Below are 24,121 nucleotides of genomic sequence, written 5' to 3' on the forward strand. Positions count from 1 at the left end.
TTTGTAACGTTTAACAGAAGGACTTAGCAGTAAAAAAAATACAGATTTATCATATAGCGCTAGAAAACGCAGTATCCTAAAAAAAAAGGTAAAATTAAAACGAAAAACGCAAAACAAAAATATATCAAACATCGCTTCAGTACTTCTTCGAGCTTATATAAAACATTTTTCTGTTATTCGTAAACATCTTTCGCGAGCTTATCAATAATAACAGAAAACTTTTGAATTTTGATCATGATGATGAACGTTCAATTGAGTACAAAATAACAACTATATAGATTTTTATGTTTATGTGTGTAAAATGTACTTTCATCAAAAGTAACTACTTTAGTTACATAAAAGCACAGAAGAACCATGGTCAACTAAGTTTTATTACTTAAAAAATGCAGTTTATATTTTGTAAAGATATAATATACACAATGGACTAACGCTTAACGACGTGTGGTTCTAATTATCAGCTGGAAAACAATCAAACTAGAAAACAAAAAACAAAGAGAAGCCGTGAGGTCCCATTTCCTCTCTCACACATTAATTTATGTTTCTGTCTTTACCAATGCCACCAATACTACCGGTAATCCAACCATTTACTACGTCTTTTATATACTGTACCAAAACTAGTGAACCGTATTTTTTTAGAGCGCAACTCTCCTTGGGTATGAAGATGTTTATGGGCTGGCGAGAATTAGCCATTATTTTGTTGAATGAACCTGCACTACAATCACCTGCGGCAGTTCATGGAAACTATGGAAAGTGGCATGACAGGGATTCGAATCGTGCTTCCTGGAATTAGGGTCCAGTGAACTTAACGCTAGCTTGTTCGTAATCCAGCTTTGGGCAGGACGAACAGTGCGCGAAAATCCTGTAGTCATTTATTAACGTCAACCACAGTATGAAATAACTTTTTTAATGAATAAAATAAAATAAAATCTACCTTAGTGCTGCTGGCTGTTACCGTCGTGTGGAGTCTATATTATTACATAAATTCAAGGCGTTGTTTAATGTTGTTACCAAAAGTCTCGAAAAGTTCTTGACCAATTTATTTTAATTTTTCACACGATACTTTAACGAACATTCAAACTGACATAGGCTACATGTTTTTAATGTATACAATAGTTAAATATATATTTCTATGTATACAAGTATACAAAGGCGAAACGTCGTTTTACGTACTTCTTGAGCGATTTACTTCGAACTTTTACACGACGCTCTAATAAACATTTGGACAGGGGTGGGCTGTTTATTTTTGTAGTATGTAAAGCATACACAGGGTGTTTAGGGGTATAAGTGCAGATGCTGTGATCATTGATACCGTGATATGTGCCCACTTCAGTAGGTTAAGTGGTTTTGTTCTCTGCATCTAACAGCTTTCCCGCGAACACGTCACATAATTTACTACCTGGTGTTTTGTGCATAGTCGTAACTGCACTATTAAGTGGACAATGCTTAACCATATAGATCAACCATTTTACGTGCGAACGTCCACACTTCAGCACTTGACCTTCTCTCCGTTGGTTCACTCTTGCCACGTGTACTTGGAGCTACTAACCAAACTAAAATGATATTATTCTTAATAGCTATAATTATTCGTCTGCGATTAATACTGATATAATGTTGCTCAGTACACCGTCTTCAGTCACCAATAAAAATATCTGCACTTCTAACACCCTGTATATACACGGTGGCCGGAAACAGTCTGAAAAGCTTGTAAAGACGTTGTAGCGTAGGTTGTGCTGAGAAATAATTGTTAACAAAAAAATTCGATACGTTGCGCCATTTCCGAGTTAATTAACATACCGGTTGACCAATCAGGCCTGCTAGATACAATTAGTGTCAGTTTTTCTCGTAGCATAGATAATAGCGCACGAGACTGCTCAGCTTTTGGCTCCGGTTCAACCGTTTCTGCTGTCCCATATCCAATTTTTTTATCGCTCTCTTGTCCGATCTAAGGAAAGCGAACGAAGAACACCTCTGGCGACATCGTCTGTAGCAGGCCGCTTGAATTTCCGTGCCCAGCTGCCTGTTTGGCTAACTTCAATGCTAATTAACTTAGAAACGACGCAATGTATCGAATTTTTCTTAACAATTATTTCTGAGCAGAATCTACCCTGCAACACCCTTACGAGCTTTTCAGACTAGTTCTGACCACCACTGTTAGCAAAAATCTCTAAAAGTTATTGATCGATTTACTTTAAATTATTACATGATACTCTCACTCATGCTCCATATACCAATGATTCCAACCGATTTACGCATTGATTTTAACCCTCCGTTACTTGCGCGAAAATTCGTGACATAGCGCGGACGACAGGTGTCACCAATAAAGGAAGCGGTCTATTTGTATACTTTGAACTATGACTTATTTTATGATTTTTTTATTATATCATAATGTAACACATTTAATATTCGCACACAGTATATTATATATCTAACGTTTGAAACAATTTGTGCAATAATTTAATAAAGGCCGCGGGGTAGCCGCTCGGTCTTAGGCGCCTTGTTACGGTACGCGCGGCTCCCTCCCGTCTGAGGTTCGAGTCCTCCCTCGGGCATGGGTGTGTGTTTCGCCCATAGCATAAGTTAGTTTAAGTGAGATTAAGTTGTGTGTAAGCTTAGGGACCGATGACATAAGCAGTTTGGTCCCATAAGATCTTACCACAAATTTACAAATTTACAATTTAATAAGGTTACATTTCAAAATAACAAATTTACATCCGTTTTCCATGTAAGGATTGAGGTGTGTGTAACAATGCAACTATTTATCAAAAGAACATGGAAATGTTTATTTCAAAACAACGACTTAACTAATAAGCATATACAAATAGTAATTTAGTGACAAAGAGCAAACAAAATTGACATAGAGAACACATTATTTGACAACACAGTTTACACACCTATCTTTTAGATGATCTACACATGTCCAGTTGTTGCGTAGTACACCATCTACACGTTTTTTTACTTCGTGCTCTTCCACATATATAATACCTTCCACGTGATCCAATTGATTTTTCTGGCTGTTCCACAATTTCTTGAGTGCCTAAAAGTAATTTAGCCCTTCTCCGAATTTCACAAGGAAGGTTTTCAATAAGGGAGCTTCGCCCTATTTGAGGCTTTCAAAAATGGCTCTGCGCACTATGGGACTTAACAGCTATGGTCATCAGTCCCCTAGAACTTAGAACTACTTAAACCTAACTAACCTAAGGACAGCACACAACACCCAGTCATCACGAGGCAGAGAAAATCTCTGACCCCGCCGGGAATCGAACCCGGGAACCCGGGCGTGGGAAGCAAGAACGCTACCGCACGACCACAAGCTGCGGACATTTGAGGCTTTATTTTTTCTATAAAATCAACCCTTTTTACAATCTGATTTGAAGCTGTGCAGTCGTATTTACATATACACAAAGCATTTATAGCTGCAATGTTCAAAATATTGTAAAACAATACCATAGGCCACCTTCTTGTATTACGTGACACATTGTTATTCCGACCAAGCTGATCTAAAAGATCTACCCCCACTTTTGACATGCTATAGAAAGTGATCATTTCAGGTTTATTTTGTTCCCCTGTTGAACGATCTATAGCGTCATTGAAATACATGCTTGACAACACCAACACTATTCTATTTTTCTTTAGATGGTATGAAACCAATGTACAGTCCTGTTGAAATCCAAAGATAGATGATTTTGGCTCCCTTTTTCTTTATGGTAGAAATTCTTTCGGCACTTCTATCTTATTTTTTTCGTACTGTTCCGACATATGTCAGTTTCTTCGCCTGACATTTCTTGACTAAATAGAAACTGGTAAATCAGTTGTCTCAGTAATATTTCTGCTTGTACCTTATATTGGTTCGACCATTCAAAGAACAATATCTTCAGCTGAATTACTGGCATTATATGGCGTCTCTGGTTGCCTACCGCCGTACGGTTCTAAATTCAAAGTGTAAGCTGTTTTTACCTCAACCAAAGCACACACTTTTAACCCATACTTTGCAGGTTTGATAGGAATACATTGCCTGAATGGGCAGTTTCCTCTAAATGCCTAAAGCCGTTCGTCAACAGTAAGATATTCACGAAGTGAAAAATATCTTTGGCAATTGTTTGAGGCGTCTTGTCACGGACTAAGCGGCCCCTCCCACCGGAGGTTCGAGTCCTCCCTCGGGCTTGGACGTATGTGTTGTTCTTAGCATAAGTTAGTTTAAGTTAGTTCAAGTAGTGTGCAATACGAGGGACCAATGACCTCAGCAGTTTGCTCCCTCTGGAATTCACACACATTTGAACATTTTTTGAACTGTTCGTGAATAGTTCAAGTGCTTCTCTGATAGCAGCCAACTTGTCGATCTCTCTGCGAACACCTCTATCACGGATATTATCAGACATCTCAACAAAATCTGAATCGGTTTTCACTCACGCATAAATAACGTGATTCAAGTCAGTTTCCTTTTGAGTTATACCACAATTTCGATATACTCTTCCTAGAACATCTCAAAGATCCACACAGATAACAAACCAATGAAAGCTCTGATCTCTATCGCATCTGTTTCTTTAGCATCCCTTTCCCTAAAGAAGTTACCACGAACTTCGTTGCTGTATATATTACTGCATGTTACGATAGTGTGTATTATGTTTTCTTCCAAGAATAAATTCAGAATTCCTCTTTCGGTCTTTTTTATACGAGCTTCGTTTTCTGGTCCAGGCAAATGCGTAATAATATTACAAGATCTGCTTCTAACATTGGTAGGATATTTATTTTCCTCCCTTTAGTTATTACATCTTTCCCTAAAAAATGCATCCTCTTGAGTTACTTCTTTCTGTGACTCATATTCATCATTTTCTGACACTTCTTGTTCTGTTCCTGAATCATGACCGCTTTCATGAACGCAGTCCTGTCTCTGAGTCAGCGCTATGACTCTGAGCATCTTCATCACTCAGCTCACTGAACCACTCCAGCCATACATTAGGATCTCTACTAAACTCAGTACGAGGTTTTTTTTGCCTTTGACATTTCTTCCACAATCTAAAAATAAAGAGAAAACTAAGTAACACGGAAGGTAACTGCAATCAGTTTCAATACGCCCAAATTTGCGCAGATGAAAGATTGATTGAATCTAGGCAAGCAATAAAGTAATATAGACGTACTTTGTTTCAGATTGTGGCAGCAGAGCTCGCACGGATGACCAGTGTCCTTCAGACTATGATGATGTTTCATAAAAAATGTATCTTTCGTAACTGAAAGCCAACTATGACCGGAGCTAACAGCCCGAGAGTTAACAGAAAGATACTGAAAATGGCGCGAAATTAATCCAGCCCCGTCAGACAAAACTGAGCGGGAAAGTCATGTGGATGACGAGTGTCATCCGCGCGAGCAACGGAGGAAGCGACTTCAATTCCCAATCACAGTTTCGTATGCAATAACAATAAATAATGTTCAAGATTATAGAGAGGGGGGAAGAGGAAATGGACAGAGAGGGGAGGGGAGGAAATAGACCTAGTGAGGGGGAAGAAGGAAATGAACAGGGACAGGGATAGAGTGTGATGGACAAAGAAAGAGGAGAGGGGGTTATGGACAGAGAGAGTCGGAGATGGAGGAGAGAGACGAAAAGAGGGGAGGGGGGAAGGATATAGACAGACAGAGGGGGGGGGGGGAGGGAGAAGAAGATTTCGACGTATATCCAGCTGTAACGCATAGTTTGTAATTGTAAGGCATTGCCGGCTTCGCTAGTATAAGCAAAATGTACGAAACTTGAGGTGAGCAACATGCAAATTATGTTTGTTTGACACGCACTGTATGTAGATGTACCTCAGAAGTACATCATTCGGTACATTGGGATGGAAATAGAATTACGGCATAGGCTCTATTCCTGTCACCTCCTCTCCCTCCCCCTCCGCCCCCCCCTCTCTCTCGTTACGCTGCAGATGCATAGAACGAGTGATGACACACAATGAAAGAAAACCGCAGTGTAAAATATGCAAAATACACAAAGTGGCTTGTTTGACAATAATTATCAAACTGGCCTCGGATAATTAGCCAGTCAGCGAATATTCTTGTCCATCCATGAAGAACTAGTCATTGCTAATAAATTTTGTGTGGTTCAATGACCTGGAGCAAGTTTTTCTAATGGATGCTACTTCGGCGACTTGTGTGTTTCTAACGCACCCCAGTTATCCAATCGGCAAAGGTAACCTACAGTTTAACGTGGAATCCGAGCCACCTGTCGTTTCTGGTGACTCCTCACATCGTTGAGAGGTGAAGGCTAGATTACAAAGCAGACTGAAAAATCTGTAATCCGACCTTTCGGTTACAAGAAGAAGTCTTTTCTGGTAGACCACCAATGCTGTTGTTAGTGTCTGGAGCGCAATTTCCTCGCCAGTTTCATTTTGGCCAGTAGGTAGTTAGTATTTTGTGACTCCGAACAGCTGAAAACAGATTATTCAACCTTTTCGACTGTAGCTGCAAATTCGTAAAGCATGGAAGAAAACTTAGCTTAATGGATTAGCGCGCAATGGAGGGTACTTTCGAGGCTAACAGAAATGACGTTTGCGGCTTTGTTCACCTACCGGCGAGTGGAGAGCATTGATCAGTCTGTGCTTCCTGGGCGGCTTAGCGATTTCTGGCTGTTCATTCGTGAGATTGCAGTTCAGCAGCGTGTGACTCCCAAAAACGGGTGAAATTCGAACTGTCTGCTTCCGCTCCACTCTGTGTGTCCGTTTTCATGCCTGCTCGGGCGCTCCACTCTCGCATGTGACACTGCTGTAATTACTTTCGCTAAACCGCACACGCTACTCAAAAAAGGCTGCACGCCTGACGTGATACAGGTATAAATGATATCAGGACGCTGCACGCCAAATATCGGGTTTCTGGATGGATACCGCCATGCACCGTCCTGATGGTGCCATTTCAGCAAGTGATATGAGCAAGGTATGAACTGGTTGCTGACGAACCATGCTTTAGAGTTAGAACTATATGTAAGGACAAAAAATACTCCCAAATTTTGTTTATGTGTATAAACTTAGTATAAACTTAGTCATTGTGCAGTAAATCGGACATATCCCGCCCAGCGCCATTCCATTTTCATCGTCTTTCAGTCTTGTTTGTTACCTAATAGATTCGTTTGTTTTCCTGCTTCCTCTAGTAATTCTCAACAGGCACCTATTACTAGTCGAGGGGCTTCCATTTTTAAAATTATTTCTGCATTAAAAGACCATGTATCAGTATTTTAAGTGAAAACTGTAATACACAGATATTGTAAGCTTTTCTTTTGAAACTAATCGGAAGCTTTGTTTTAAAAGAATGTATAGGTTACCAGAAGCTCTTGAGGTCACTTTTACCATTTTGTTTACTAATTTTTGTGTCCATCTATTCCCTGTCTTTAAGTACCCTTAACACTGATGAATCAGCTGGTTCTGTGTCTCCATTGGTGGTGGCTATAAAACTTTTATTATAGTGAGTACACAGTTCTTCTTTCACACTTGTTCTGTAAGTTCTTCACTCAGTCGTCGAAGTTGATCTACTTGAGAAACTAACAGGAGTCATTAGCAGTAAAAAGATGGTTAAGGTGTGCTCCATTAACACATATTTATTCTTCAATTAGACGGTTTAAGGATATAAATACTTCCCCTACGGTTGTTGAGACAGTTTAGGTAACTTGTAACCTCCTCGTTCGACTCTTTACCCAATTCTACATTTCGCACAATCACGATGAAATCCAGTGGAAGCGGTAACACTGATGTATGTGTTTTCCATAACAGAAACATAGTTTGAATCAGTATCTCAGTCCTCAAGAGTAGTTAGTACAGATTTTGCTGAAACTAATTTTATCAAAATGTTTTACTCCTACGCAAAGTGATAGTTCATGTTCATTGCTCTGACCTACAATTTAATTGACGGGTATCAAGTTGTCCATTGTGCAATATTTACTTCTAACGACAGCTTATCTTTGCTTAATTAATATCCTGTCTTTCAAGACAAAATTATTTCTTTTTATTTCACCCATTGACATATGGATATTTTCTGCCCTATTTTCAGTTGACATACGTTTATTCCATTGCAACATATATCAATTACTTACGTTGACAGTGTCAAAGGTCATATTACCAACACTTGTCGTGCTTTTTTGCGGTTTATCTAAGTCTGTGTTTTTTTCTGTGTGCCATCAGGAGAATGAAATGATCTGATTTGTATTTTACCACACATGTAACTTCTTCGTTTGCATGCTGAAATAAGTGACTGTTTTCTTTTCTTTCAGTGACTGTGACTATACGGACTGCTTCTGGCACGACCTTGAAACTAACAGTTCTTCCATGCTATAATTTTTGTAATATAAAACGCTATATGTCGCAAAAATCTTCTTTTTTTTAACAGAAAATAATAGGCAGCACGTTATGCTCACTGTCTTTCTTGGCGCTTAACGTTCCATTCACTGCCACGCAATTTTACACCACAGTATATGGCTCAGTTTCGATAATGTTGTGGGAAACAACCATCCACGACCTCATTTAAGATGCCCGCTATTGTAATGAGGCTACCCGAGACGGAATTCTAACCTCCACAAAAATACAGAAGTATGGCGATAGGGTGTGCTCTAAAAGGTCGCCCGGCATCAGTTTGGTAAGTGACTTTGTGACGCGGATACGAGGTGTACCGGAAAACCAACCACAGCCTATAAAGCGGTAATATGGGATGTGGTGACCTCGTTCGTTAAAACAGGCTGCATTATAACTAGCTGGGCTATCATTCTGAACAAGCACCCAATGGAGACTGCAGTGGCCCGTGATGTGGCGGTATTAGGAATACAGTCCTTCTTTGACAAGTGGCCCATGAATGTAAAATTGAAATAAATCATGACAGCGAGATGACCACTAAAGATGCTTGAAGTGAAAGGTATTCGTCCATCCATGAAATGGGCCTCACGTCCAAATGCAGGCTGAAAAGAGTGCAGATGTCGTGTAGCTATATCCTTAGGAGATTACTAGAGTATATGCGCCGGAAATTACTAGAGTATGTGCGCGTATCATGATGTCGAAGTAGACGAGAACCCTGGAACCATTGCAATAAAGTTAGGGATGAAGCGGTTCAATTGAGAAGACTGCGGTCATCTCTCTGCAATCTAAGAAGCGAATCATCCGTAAATGGGAGAGTACGCCACTATTCCTGGGGCCGATCGCAGTGGGCAACGCATCACACTCGCGTCCCTTTGTGTGAGGACAGATCTCTGAGCATACAGAGAAAACGATACACAGGCTGATGGGAGATGAGCGATCCAAAGGCTGTTGCTATTCCGCTTGGATGTCTTCGAGAAATTCCCGACAAGTGCGGGTAATAATCATGACACTGGATTGTAGTAGGTGGTCGACCCGTCTCGCACTGCCATTAAATAGTTAGTCGTTCCTGGAAACATTTCCACATTTATGAAATAAGACGATGGGCGACAGTAAACACACAGTCAGTGTGATGGTGACTCTGGCCAGTCTGTATTAGACACCACGTAATGGCAGGTTGGAAGTTGACTTATATTCACACACAATTCCTCTGCTATATTTTGCAGTGACATTTGAGGTCGCGTTTCGGAAGCACAGTTGATAGCGCACAGTGTGTCCAACAAGTGTCGTGACTGACGTCGTGGTGAATGGGAAGGGGTAGACAGCTGTCTCTATGGTGGGGTATGGCGCTTGAGCCTGGATGCACGCTTTAGTTGCCTTCGAGCCTTTTTAGCGTACAGATCGTGCCTGAAATCAGTGTATGTTCTGTTGTGGCGTAGCAAGACAGCCACGTCATGGAAGTAGCCGAAAGGCACGCGTTTAGTTCACGCAGGCAAGAGATAGGTCTGTAACAGGATACGTAATGAATGCTATAAAGAAAAGTACGTAGCTTCTGTAATACTTAACTTTAATCCATCCTTGGTATATCGCTATTGAAGATATAAGTGAGACTCCATAGATACATGCAATGTTACTAATGGCGCCTTGCTAGGTCGTAGCCATGGACTTAGCTGAAGGCTATTCTAACTATCTGCTCGGCAAATGAGCGAGGCTTCGTCAGTGTAGTCGCTAGCAAAGTCGTCCGTACAACTGGGGCGAGTGCTAGTCCGTATCTCGAGACCTGCCTTGTGGTGGCGCTCGGTCTGCGATCCCTGACAGTGGCGACACGCGGGTCCGACATGTACTAATGGACCGCGGCCGATTTGAAGCTACCACCTAGCAAGTGTGGTGTCTGGCGGTGACACCACATGTTCACTGCTGTGAACTATCGAGCAGCGTTCTGCCTTAAAATCTGCGTAAAACTGAGAAAAAATAATCCTCTGTCGAATGTATGGTATGTTTGGACAGCTGAGATGGTCGAAGCGACTTGTATGAAGAACTTGAACAGTCTTGCCGTTTTCGGGCTCCAGAGGAAGTGTGAATGTTAGAGGAAAAATAATAAATAAATAAATAAAAACCTCGTCAGGGTTCTAGTAGATAAAATCTGACCACAGCGATAGAGGATTACCCTACTGCGCACTGAGAACATTGTAATCCCTTCACACTTGCTGCTGCCATTCAGGCACAAAAATGGACTCAATACAATGCGCTATGTCATTTCAGACTGGCAGCTCGAGTCTAGGGGAAGCCAGATTACTGATTCGCTCTGTGACCAGTCTGTATGATGAGGAGGTACCTCCTGACCAGCAATATCCCCTGATCTGTTACAGATACAAGATGTCTGGGACCAGTACGGACGTAATCTCCATCCCAGTATCAGTACCCAGGCTACGATGTTGTTGTTAAGAGAATACAATGGTTGAATGACTCGTTTCGCAACCGAATCACTTAATGGATTCATTCCGAAGGAGATGTGACATCATACTGATTATCGGTCGGAGGATGAGATCCACGTATCGTACAGCCGTTACGGCGTCTTCCATGACCACCAGCGGCGTACGTCGGCCCCATGTATTGCCAACCCAAAACAGCAGGGAACCTCCACCTTGCTACACTCGTTGGACAGTGTGTATGAGACGTTCAGCCTGACCAGGTTGCCTCCAAACACGTCTCCGACGATTGTCTGGTTGAAGGCATATGCGACACTCATCGGTGAAGAGAACATGATGCCAATCCCCAGCGGTCCATTCGGCATGGTATTGGGCCCATCTGTACCGCGCTGCATGGTGTCGTGGTGCAAAGATAGACCTCGCCATGGATGTCGGGAGTGAAGTTGCTCATCGTGCAGCCTATTGCGCACAGCTTAAGTCGTAACACGACGTCCTGTGTCTGCACGAAAAGCATTATTCAACATGGTGGCGTTGCTGTCAGGGTTCCTCCGAGCCATAATCCGTAGGCATCGGTCATCCACTGCAGTAGTAGCCGTTGGGCGGCCTGAGAGAGGAATGTCATCGACATTTCATGTCTCTCTGTATCTCCTCCATGTCCGAAAACATCGCTTTGGTTCATTCCGAGACGCCTGGACACTTCCCTTGTTGAGAGCCCTTCCTGGCACAAAGTAACAATACGGACGCGATCGAACCGCGGTATTGACCGTCTAGGCATGGTTGGACTACAGACAACACGAGCAGTGTACCTCCTTCCTGGTGGAGTGACTGGAACTGATCGGCTGTCGGACCCCCTCATGCATGGTTGTTTTCATCTTTGGGCGGATTTAGTGACATCTCTGAACAGTCAAATGGACTGTTTCTGTGATACAATATCCGCATATCATCGGACAGGGATCCCTCAGATCCAAAGACTTACAGGCCAATATGCCTAATAAACACCCTAGCAAAGATTCAGGAGAAGCTACTATGTAAGCGCCTGCAAGCACATAGAACTCTCAGGGGTATGAGCCAACACCAACTCGGCTTCAGAATTGGCAGGTCAATAGATGATGCCATCAACCAGGCCCTACAAATAGTAAAAATACAAAACAGAAATACGCCATGGCAATAATAATTGACATTACCGGAGCATTTGATAATCTCTAGTGGCCCGCACTGTTTCAGAGGTCAAAACATCTGGAACTACCGCAGTCACTGTACAACAGTTTCCTAGACTACTGCAAAGACCGAGTAGTCGAATGGCAGATGAACAGCCGGAAAGTAATTAAAAGAATTACCAAAGGCTGTCCTCAAGGGTCGATCTGGGGCCCCATCTTCTGGGACATAGCAATCGAACCCCTCCTACAACTTCTGGATGGGGATGCCACGTCAGACGGAATTATCGCCTACGCAGATGACCTATTAGTTGTAGTCACTGCAAACAACAGAGTCGAGTTAGAAGAGAGAAGCAGTGGAATACTACAAACAGTTACACAATGGTGTCAGAACAATAAACTCAGGATAGCCGAAAACAGAACAACATGCACTTTACTGAAAGGATCACTCCAAAGGAATCCTTCGGTTAAAATTGGGGACACAAACATCAAACGAGCACACGTTACGCGCTATCTTGGGGTACACATACTTGAAAAAATGAATTTCCACGATCACATAAGGCTAACAACAGACAAAGCAGAAAAAATACTACACAAACTGGTGAGGATAAATTCAAAAAAGTACAAATTACCTCTACCAGTCATACGGACATACCACTGTGCGCTCTTCGAATCAGTACTCAGCTTCGCAGCTAGCACGTGGACACATAGACTGAACGTGGTCACCAACAAAGCATCGGTCAGACGAGGGCAGAGAAGTGTCCTACTAAGGGTATCTAGAGCCTTCGGCACCACGTCAGCGGATGCACTGTGTGTGGTGCTTTTAATATACCCCATAGATATCACGATCAAATACAGAGCTGCAAGGTATTGGTTAAAGATGGGAAGACTGGATAAGGTACACACAATAACTGGTGTGCCGATAGAGACGATACATCACCTTAAAAGTTGGCGTTTGGATACATGGCAAGGTGAGTGGGATGTAAGCGATAAGGGACGTAAGACTGCACGACTTCTTCCCTGACATAAGGGAGCGGTTGAGAATGAAACATATCGATCCCAGCCGCGGTATGGTACGTTTCTTAACCAGACACGGACCTTATCCCACGCACTTAAACCGAATGAGTCTGAGGCAGACACCTTCATGAGCATGCGGGGAAGAATGTTCTCCAGAACACACTGTCTTTTTCTGCGGGCAATACGCGAACAATAGACATATGCTACACATAGACTACACAGATACAGACATAGATATATACACAGCAATAAGAGACGAAGAACAATGGGCACAGTATTTCAAAACAACACATGTAAAGTACATGCGGATACGACATAAGAGACATGCCTATGTGCAACCTAACAACAATTTCCAGAGGGTGGACAGCGATACCCACAGTGACGGCGAAAACAGTGACAATGGGGAGGAACAGGAGGAGGACGCTGAGATGTGACATTAATAAGCATAAGATGCTGGCGATCTAGCCAAGAAATCACCAAATGCTGTGCACAGATGGGCACCTAAAGTTAATACATAGGATTAGCAATAAATAGGATAAGCAATACTATTTCTCTACTAATAACCATGTGTGTGTGTGTGTGTGTGTGTGTGTGTGTGTGTGTGTATTTCTGTGTGTGAGACTGGCGGTCAACGGCTCGAAGAAACCATTCTGAGGTATTCACCGTCAGTCACATTCGGTGATGGTGCTAACAAATTTCTCCTCTATCCTATCATCTTTTTATATTATTCTTAAAAAACAAGAAAATTTATTTATATTTCAACCTTAAATTATCGTTATTTTGAAAAGTATAGTTCTTTGTAAAGGTTGTAGATAAAAGAAAAGAAAACTGTAAAAGATTAAAAACGACAATTGTAGATGTATGACCTGTTTTAAAACATCGAGTAACAAGTCTATAATTTGGCAATAAATAGATAAAGTAATGCACAATATCCACAGTCAATGTCTATATTCAGTTGCTCTGGGAAACGGAGTGATGCAAAACTTTTTTTGATGTGTGTAAAATAAGTTCATAAAATTTAGTGGATAGCTTGCACGATTACGGATCTAACACCTGTAGTAAAATGGAGAACTGAAAGGTCTTACTGCGGAATTTAAAGTTACTGGATCAGTCCGTCAGTCACCTGCATTTAGGGGCAGAGACATGAGACGGGATTACACCTCATCGAGAGGGAGGAAGAGGAGAGAGAGAGAGAGAGAGAGAGAGAGAGAGAGAGAGAGAGAGAGAGGGAGAGAGATTTATCCTGGGTTCTTTTCATTCTTCTCGTGGCGTGTCTTTATTTGATCAAGTAATCAGCGCAACTGATATGCACTACTGGCCATTAAAATTGCTACACCAAGAAGAAATGCAGTTGATAAACGGGTATTCATTGGATAAATATATTATACTAGAACTGACATGTGATTACATTTTCACGCAATTTGGGTGCATAGATCCTGAGAAATCAGTACCCAGAACAATCACCTCTGATCGTAATGACGGCCTTGATACGCCTGGGCATTGAAACAAACAGAGCTTGCATGGTGTGTACAGGTACAGCTGCCAATGCAGCTTCAACACGATACCATAGTTCATCAAGACTAGTGACTGGCGTATTGTGACGAGCCAGTTGCTCGACCACCATTGACCAGACGTTTTCTATTGGTGCACAACATGCGGTCGTGCATTATCCTGCTGAAATGTAGGGTTTCACAGGGATCGAATGAAGGGTAGAGCCACAGGTCGTAACACATCTGAAATGTAACGTCCACTGTTGAAAGTGCCGTCAATGCGAGCAAGAGGTGACCGAGACGTGTAACCAATGGCACCCCATACCATCATGCCGGGTGATACGCCAGTATGGCGATGACGAATACACGCTTCCAATGTGTATTCACTGCGATGTCACCAAACACGGATGTGACCATCATGATGCTGTAAACAGAACCTGGATTCATCCGAAAAAATGATGTTTTACCATTCTTGCACCCATATTCGTCGTTGAGTATACCATCGCAGGCGCTCCTGTCTGTGATGCAGCGTCAAGGGTGACCTCAGCCATGGTCTCCGAGCTGGTGGCTGCACAATCCGTTACAGCCATGTGGATAAGATGCCTGTCATCTCGACTGCTAGTGATACGAGGTCGTTGGGGTCCAGCACGGCGTTCTGTATCAGCCTCCTAAACCCACCGATTCCATATTCTGCTAACAGTCATTGGATCCTGACCAACGCGTGCAGCAATGTAGCAATACGATAAACCGCAATCGCGATAGGCTACAATCCGACCTTTATCAAAGTCGGAAACGTGATGGTACGCATTTATCCTCCTTCCCCTTGGCATCACTGCGTTTCACCAGGCAACGCCGGTCAACTGCTGTTTGTGTATGAGAAATTGGTTGGAAACTTTCCTCATGTCAGCACGTTGTAGGTGCCGCCACCGGCGCCAATCTTGCGTGAATGCTCTGAAAAGCTAATCATTTGCATACCACAGAATCTTCTTCCTTTCGGTTAAATTTCGCGTCTGTAGCACGTCATCTTCGTGGTGTAGCAATTTTAATGGCCAGGAGTGTAGATTTTCCGACGTATTAGAAGATAACTCCACATCTCAAAAACTCTCTATGGAGTGGGAGATAATATAGTTTTAAGTGAACAAAAGTAAAAATTTTCTCTGTATGGAGCATGTGGAAGAACGTGGTACAGTTTACTTAGCGTTGTGCAATGTGATGCCAAATTCTCATATTTGAGAGGACTATAGTTAAAAATCCAATCAGGCCGTCATGTATCACATTATCATATTTGAGTCTAAGTCTCTGTCAGTAACTGCCAGGGAGACAGCTTTCGTACGGAGCTGGTCAAGTATAGCTCGGATGTGTATTAACTTTAAGCGAAAATATGTCGCGGGCAAAGGAAACTTGAAACTTTCTAAAATAAATTTTACGAACGTACACTTCAAATTTGGGTTGTGAGAATAGTCGATCGAACGAGGCAGCTGGATTTGGGCACATTTTGGGCAGAGAGCAGGTGGCGCCGCGCAGTGCGTACGGCCCGTCAATATTTGCCTCTGATGGAGAGAGCAAACGCGGGCTGCAAGCCAAACACTGGCCATAAAGTGCCCGCCCTGCCCGGCCTGCGCTGGCCTCAGCCGCTCGCCAGCCCTTCACTCCGGAGCATTCTCCAAGGAAGCAGGGGCCCAGCCCACGCATCATCTCTTACCATCTTCGTCTTCTGACTTTGGTTTGGTGCCGGCCGACCGTATTCACGTAGACTTTCCCTCAACATTCCCTCCTCCAACCTCTTTCACTTGCTTCTGGAGACTATTAGATATCTACCCGACATGGAAATTCCATTTTTTTCTGGATCCGAAGCGACATTTCAATATCTGTGCCATCACCAGGGTTCGAACGTGAATTTACTGCGTTCTGCGCACAGTAACTTTGCAATTCGTCTAAATAGACCTTATAGGCCGATCTAACTTCTCATTGTCTGTCAGTGGTGCCTCCTATACGACGAACAACTACACGCGGAAGATCTGCCATCACGGGATTAATGCCGCTGCAGAGTATCTGAGACGGAGAGCCTTGGCTGATTTTGCCAAATCAAGAAGAATTTCGACCCGTGGAAGGCATACGGGGGTTTAGCCAGTTTAGGAAACGATCTGTTCCAGATTCTGTTTCATCTAAGGCTCGGTGATACGGTGCACCCTGCCTTTGTGTGAGTTAGATGTGTATAAGCAGTTTTCTTGTTTTTGAGTGATGTCTTTCGATTACACATTAGTGTCCGAAGGTCTGTAGTAGTTGCGTTATCCATAGCCTATATGTGATCTTTCAAAGTGTCTGATTTTTTTCAGCCCAGTTTCTTTTTTTGGCCTTTCCTGGAAACTTATTCGATTTTGCAAATTTTCCTTAAATAATGCACGCGCTTGGGTCCTATCTCGAGTAATTTGGAGTTCTTTTACGTCCTATCTAGCGTCTTTACACAACGGGCTAGCCGTTATCAGTATTTCAAAATAATTACGTGATTTCCTTGTGGGTCTGTTTGTCTGCTCTCTGAATATGACTATAAAATTTAGTTCTGCAACTGTGTAGATACTCCACAAACCACCGTACGGTGCATGGTGGAGTCTACCTTGTACTACGGCTACTCACTCGCTTTCCTGTTCCACTCGGAAATGAATCGAGGGGAAAACGACTGTCTATATGCTTCCGTACGAGCTTTGATTTCTCTTATCTTGTCTTTCCGGGCGGTGTGTGAGAAGTTTTTCCTACTCGTCTGAATTAATTTACATTTAGATTAAACTACCATTCATCACGTCAAATAGAAATTCTATCCAAGCCTCCATATATCCTCCTACAGGCACACGACAGCAACTCATTCCAATACACTTCAGCGTCACCAGCAAACAATGGCACATTGCTGGTCAGCCTATCCGCCTCATCGTTTATGTATACAGAGAACAAGTGTTCAAATGGTTCAAATGGCTCTGAGCACTATGAGACTTAACATCTGAGGTCATCAGTCCCCTAGAACTTACAACTAATTAAACCTAACTAACCTAAGGACATCACACACATCCACGCCCGAGGCAGGATTCGAACCTGCGACCGTAGCGGTCGCGCGGTTCCAGACTGAAGCGCCTAGAGCCGCTTGGTCACACAGGCCGGTTGAACAAGTGTGATCCTGTGGGATTTCCCTGGGCACTACTGGCGATACCTTTGTGTCCGACGAATGTTCACCGTAAAGGACAACGTACTAAGATCTATTACATAAGAAGTCTCTGGAACGTAGTCCGTATGCTTGGACCTTCGTTAACAATCTGCAGTATGACACTGTGTCAAGTGCTTTCCAGAAATCTAGGAATATGGAACCTCCCTGTTGTCTTTCATTCAGGGTTCGCAGAATATCGTGCGAGAAAAGATGAAGATGAGTTTCGCACGTGCAATGCGTTTTAAATCAGTGCTGATTTGTGGACAGAAACTTTGAAAATGTTCAGGAACTTTGCAGCAAACCGATGTGAAGGATACTGATCTTTAATTTTGAGGGTCCACTGTTTTACCTTTCGTATATACGAGAGTCACCAGCGCTTTTTTTTCCGTCGCTTGGTACTTCGCCCTTGTCGAGAGATTCATAAAAAATGCAACCTACGTAAGGGCCGCTACTGAAGAGTTCTCTCTGTAGAAACGAACAGGTATTCCGTCCGACCCTGGGGACTTATTTTCTTTCAGCTGTTTAAACTGCTTTTCAACGCCAGGAATGCCTGTTTCTATGTCCTCTTTACGGGAGTTTGTGCGGCGAGCAAAGGGTAGTATGTTTGCACATCTTCCGCGTGAATGGTTTTTTTAAAACGCAAAATTTTAAACTTCAGTTTTTCTTTATCACACCAGACTGGTCGATGAGTGATTGAATTCAGTCATTCCTTATTGCACCTGCAATTCTCTCAATGTGTGTGTGAAGTTCAGTGTTACTATGTCTTCTGCATTCTCCTTCAATTTTGATTTTTAAATGAGCCAAATGTTTTCCTGAGATATTTCTTTTAGTGGTTTACAACTCCTCCATAATTTTTCGTTCAGTAAGAGACATTCTGCAGCTTAAAGTGGTACTGAGTGTATTAACGTAGCGTAGTTAGCAAGTTTGGCGTTCAAGGATATTGATTTTTTGTTATAGATGTCTTTCACTAAGTGTCACGCTACCTTGAGAGAATTGCATCCCTTTCATACTGTTTGTTCAACATTTCTCCTAAATTCTTGAATTTATTGGTTCGATTAATTTTCCCATATTTAGCTTTCATGTCTAACGGGCTGTCATAATTTATTTCATAAATTTAATTTTCTCAAACGAGCTATGTGAACCTGTTTTTCTTTCCAGCCTATTTTCAAGTACATTTTGGTCACTATTTATAGTTACTCTCCAAGATCTGAAAGACTAAGTGGTCTATTAACATTTTGTCTCTCCCGTTTAATTATTTTTACAACTTTTTATTTTTCTGGTAAACTGGTTGATGTCTTTCTATATTGGATCGTTTGATAATGAGATCTTAGCCTCGAAACGGTTTATTATGGCATAAGTAAATAAAGGAATTTCTATGTGGCTATGAAACATTTATTTCCTAAAATAGTTAGGATTCCTAGACTTTTGAACAACAGTCTACGCCAATTTCGCTAGCTGACTGCGCAGATCAGAAAATCAACCTCCCGTTCAAATTTGTTTCGATACAGCAACTGGCATCCCAAGCATAATGATACAGCGCAATGTGAAATATAAATGTGTGTATTTTTAACACCATTGTCGAATTTTTGAAAAAATAGAGATGTTACCCAAAGCCGAACATTTTCGATGGTTACATGTTCCATGCCGCTATAATTTTAAGAAAAAAATACGTATCCTGTAAGTACCATTAAATAATGGTTTCATTTCCGTCAATGTTAATTCTCTAATGCGTATAAATATATTAACCTATGCACATAAACAGAGAGAAACACATGAAGTAGCTCCAAATCACTTTTAAATCTGTAACATGGCATCTATCGTTGCCCCAGCAAGAGACTGAACTCACGTCCACCCACCCAGACGTGCGCCTTGTGTTATTTTGTATATTTCATGGACTTGTAGTTTACACTTGGTATCGAGAATCAGGAAACTTTTTTGACTGCCACCTACATATGGAGGAACGACCATCGCAATTAAGTATAAGAAATTAGAACTCGCATAGAAATATTTGGGTGTTCATTATTTTCCATGTGCTGTTCGAGAGTGGAATGATGGAGAAATAATCTGGAACTGGTTTTATGAACCCTCTGCCAAACACTTAAGTGTGACTTGCAGAACAGTCACGTAGAAGTTGATATAGATGTGCAGGAGTACCGAGAGGTGCCACAGAACGTTAAATTTAATCCCTTGTAAGCGACCCTGCAGAAAAAAGCTACGAGTATTGTAGCTGTGGGAGCTGCGAATAGTCAATAACCAAGTTCTGCATCCGTAACTGAGGAAGAGGGAAGTTGAAGTTAGGCAGCGAAGTTAGATAATACTGCAGCGGCGATGGCTACAGCCAGCTCCCGTCGTCCTCGAAAAATACCGCCCTACAGTTCCAAAGACAGCATCTCCACTCCAGCCTCACTGACAGATTCGTGTAATACTATGATGTACAGCCGACCTGGCTACATTTCTCTTTAGGACACAGATTTTCTTTAATTAGTAAATCATATAATCCAATTCCTGTATAATTAAACGGAATCAGCGATCACTTTCTGTCACATCAGTATATTTAGTAAACAAGTCGCAGCCAGGATTCATAAAAAGTGCCCCGTTTAACTTATTTAACTGCGTACATTTTCGACGTCTGGGAAATAAAATTCTAGCAGTGCATTCATTCATGGTTTAAATAAATTCGGTAATGATTAGATAACTGGACAATAGTATTTTGACCGGCAGTCCAAAATCGATCTTACAATCATTAGCATTTTTACGTTAACAGTATATCACGACTACGCATTGTTAAGGTTGCCACCTGCAAAATAAAACAAGGGTAACGGAAATATTGTAATTGACATCTGAAGACCAAACTAGATGCCTACCTGGCGACAATATTGCCCATTGTACTGCAAACCTGCGAGACTTGGTGTCTGTATCGAGGTGACATCCAACATATAGACACTTTTCATATGAAATAACTCGGAGATCTTCATAAAATGATATGACACAAAAACGTTATATTACAGTTTTTGGGTCAAGAAGTCTGTACTAAATCATGCTTTTGTATTTGCGGCTTCATCTTCTGGTGAAATGTGATAGAATTACAGATTTGTTGTGAGAGGGAACTAATTCGTTAGCCCCCCAAATAATGTTACAGAAGGTTAAACACAAACTCATTATACTTCTTAAAATTATTTCTGCTGCAAACGAAAAGTTTACCACTCGGAACACAGCAGTACCGTGGAGAACTGTATGAAGTGCTGAGAGAGATCTGTCAGATTCCTCTCATATCTTTTTGCTTTTCTAAACTGTTCATTGGCTCTTACCACTTCGTAAATGTTTGCAAAAGAACCACCGTCTCGGAAAGAAGTGTGTCATTATTTTCTTTAGGTTTGTGTGTTTCATAAATGATTATCTGGCTCCACTCTCCTCACTTCCTTGCTAATCCAACAAATATGAAAATCCAATTTGACAACGAACGACAGAGGGGCAGATTAATAAGAGAAACATAGGAAGATGCTGGCTTGTGTCTTACTACTTGCATCTTGACCGAGGCATCTGTCTGCTGTAATTAGAAGTTGGTTAATATTGGTTTCCAGCAGTAGTTTCAGTGTGAGCAGAGCGGAAACAGTTGCAGTCATCCTGGTATTAGCTGCTCTTAATGGAATCTAGAGAGACAAATTGATACTACTCTTAACAGATCAATGAACAAGCATATCAAATTTTATTGAAATAATAGTTTTCGTTCTTATGAAGCAGTGTTAGGGTGCCTGAGTTTCACACATGAGTCACGTGTCCCTAAGACAGTGCCGGACATTTGCTTAACACATTGAGAGGAACAGCTGTCCATGGCGATCTATTTACACGCCTGACAGGGATTCGTCATGGTCTGTACTTGCAGGAATGCGCCGGGGAGGACATTTATGCGATTAACCGTGGATCCACGTCTCTTGCAGATACGATGGCTCCAGCCCGGAAAAAGACAAATGGTTCAAATGGCTCTAAGCACTATGGGACTTAACATCTGAGGTCATCATTCCCCTAGACTTAGAACTACTTAAACCTAACTAACCTAAGGATATCACATACATCCACGCCCGAGGCAGAATTCGAACCTACGACCGCAGCGCCAGAGCCGTTCCGGGCAGATGTGTCTAGAACCGCTCGGCCACAGCGGCCGGCGGAAAAAGGCAGCATAGGAACTGATGACCATGTACGCCCCCAGACGACATAGTAGCGCTAAGAGAAAATTGACGGCCTACTGATTAAGTAGTAAGTTACGACCCCGGCAGACATACTGAGGCCAAATGTGTTGAACAAAACTGTAAGAAAAAAGTTAAGACGCTTTCGAAAAGTATTCAGTATGGTAGGGGAAGAAACGGGCACTTTACTCATGTCTCATAGGTTATAAAGCCAAGACCAGAGCTCTCACTGGCCCCTAATATGAGATGTAGACCTTTGTGATGGTCTTATGATATGAGGAATGGGCTCATGTTGAAAATTTTTTCTCTTTGAATGCGTCAATCAAATAAGCACGAGGCATGGTTCGCTGACGTGAGGTTTTGACGGATTTATTTTTGTTGAGACGCCAGAGTTACAGAAACGAAGAAGTGAAGAGGATATTCGCCCTGGAGGACGGTTGAGTGAACATACTGTTGCGGAGACCGGTGGAGAGAACATTTCCGTGTCGGAGACCGATGAAGAGCAGTTTGTCTTCGTTTGAGATGCAAGGTGTCAGCCACAATGGTGTGTATTCTCGCTGCAGGATTAGGATCTAACTAGGATCGTCATAGTGTGAAGTTTAGGAGCCTTGCCACTAATTTAGTGTTGTTTCATAGCCGTAGTCATGATTTATAACTTTTGATTTCAACTCTTTTTGCGTTTCGGGACACAAAGTTATCATCTTGAGTTACCTCAGAGTTGCCAGTTAACTTGTCTGGTACACGTATTAATTTTGGTGCATGTATTATCTCTCCTTAACGCCATGGGTAACGCAAATATTTCTGCTACACCATTTGAAGTCTATATAGTCTCAATCTCTGGAAGTAATGCCTCTTTTACATCGTGTTTTCCGGTACCTGGCGGACCCACCACAAATGCTTTGCTTGTAACTGAGACAGTTTAATACTACATGCGTTTCTAGCTATTTTGAACGAAGTCGTTCACCATGTTTAGCTTTTTCTATATGTGTAGAACTTTATAAAATAAATATATGCTAATCAAATTCCTCTTGATGTCATTTTGGTAGTTAATTGATCCCATGTCATTTGAATACAGATTAACCAGTGCCATAAGTCATAAATATACGTGAGGGACATTGTTTACTGTGACATTTCTGTTGCGCAAATCTTCTTTTAAATAACAGAGAGCTTCTGACCATCCTATATGCCACAGGATATATTCGTTTATTCTGTATTAATCACTGATGCTCAGGCATCTGATAACCCTTTGTGTTGACTCATTAGTACAATGTAACAGCAACAGCTTATTTATTCCTCCAAACAAAGTAGCAGACTTCCTTCATTTAAATCACCCTGCCAGGATATACAAATAGTTCCCCCATAATAGACGTCTTTCATTTAGCTCACCCTACCAGGATATTATTCAATGTAAGCAGACTTCTTTCATGTAGCTCATCCTGTCAGGATACATACTCTCCCATGGTAGCTATTTTTCATTTAGCTCACACTGCCAGGATGTTATCCACATATTCGTTAATAGTAGGTATCTTTCTCTGTAGTCACATTTTGTCTTCAACGCTGTGTAATATTATGTTTTGGGCTAAAGAAATTCGCATATTTTAATTAAAATATATAATTTCACAAAATACTAAATCATATCAGACTATTTCACGTTAGTGACACAAATTTTCGGGCAGGTCTAGAGTAATGTTGTACGAAGCAGAGGTATCACCGTCTTTCGTTCACGTAGACCTCCTGCCTGCCTAGTACAAATGAGAATTAACATTTTATTAGTAGTTTTGTGTTTTACTGCTCACTAAGAAAAAACAGCCAAGCAAGATTACGCTTTGATGTCCTGACGATGAAGACTTCGCTAATGTGGAACATAAGCTCGGATTGGTCAAGGAGGGTAAAAGCGGCCATGGCTTGCTCGATGACTGTAACTCATTACTTTGCTTAAATTATTCAGGGAAACCTAAACCTGGATGAGAATCTGAGGCTCTCACCTCGCAAATGCAAGTCCAATCTACATGGTGATCCAGGAGGAATGGCCACTATTCAGGGATATGACAGGAACGAACATTCGAAGTAAATGTTTCTAGTAATCACGGGTCCTAAAATGAATACGTGAAGTGCCATTAGCATTTCTTCATCTTCACTAACTCTTTAAGTTATGGATTTTAGTGTCAATGTTTTTTGTTGTTTTTGTTCATATCACCTCCTCCCAAAATATGGAAAGCAAAAAGCTTGCGGTAGGAGAGATTTGTTTCACAGTATTGCACATGAACAAGTGGTCATAGGTCTTAAGGCACGCATTTTAAAGCCTATGTTTAGTAGAACTTTTAGCCTTAAATGATTGT

This window comes from Schistocerca piceifrons, chromosome X (assembly GCF_021461385.2).
Source record: "Schistocerca piceifrons isolate TAMUIC-IGC-003096 chromosome X, iqSchPice1.1, whole genome shotgun sequence".
Taxonomy (NCBI): Eukaryota; Metazoa; Arthropoda; class Insecta; order Orthoptera; family Acrididae; genus Schistocerca; species Schistocerca piceifrons.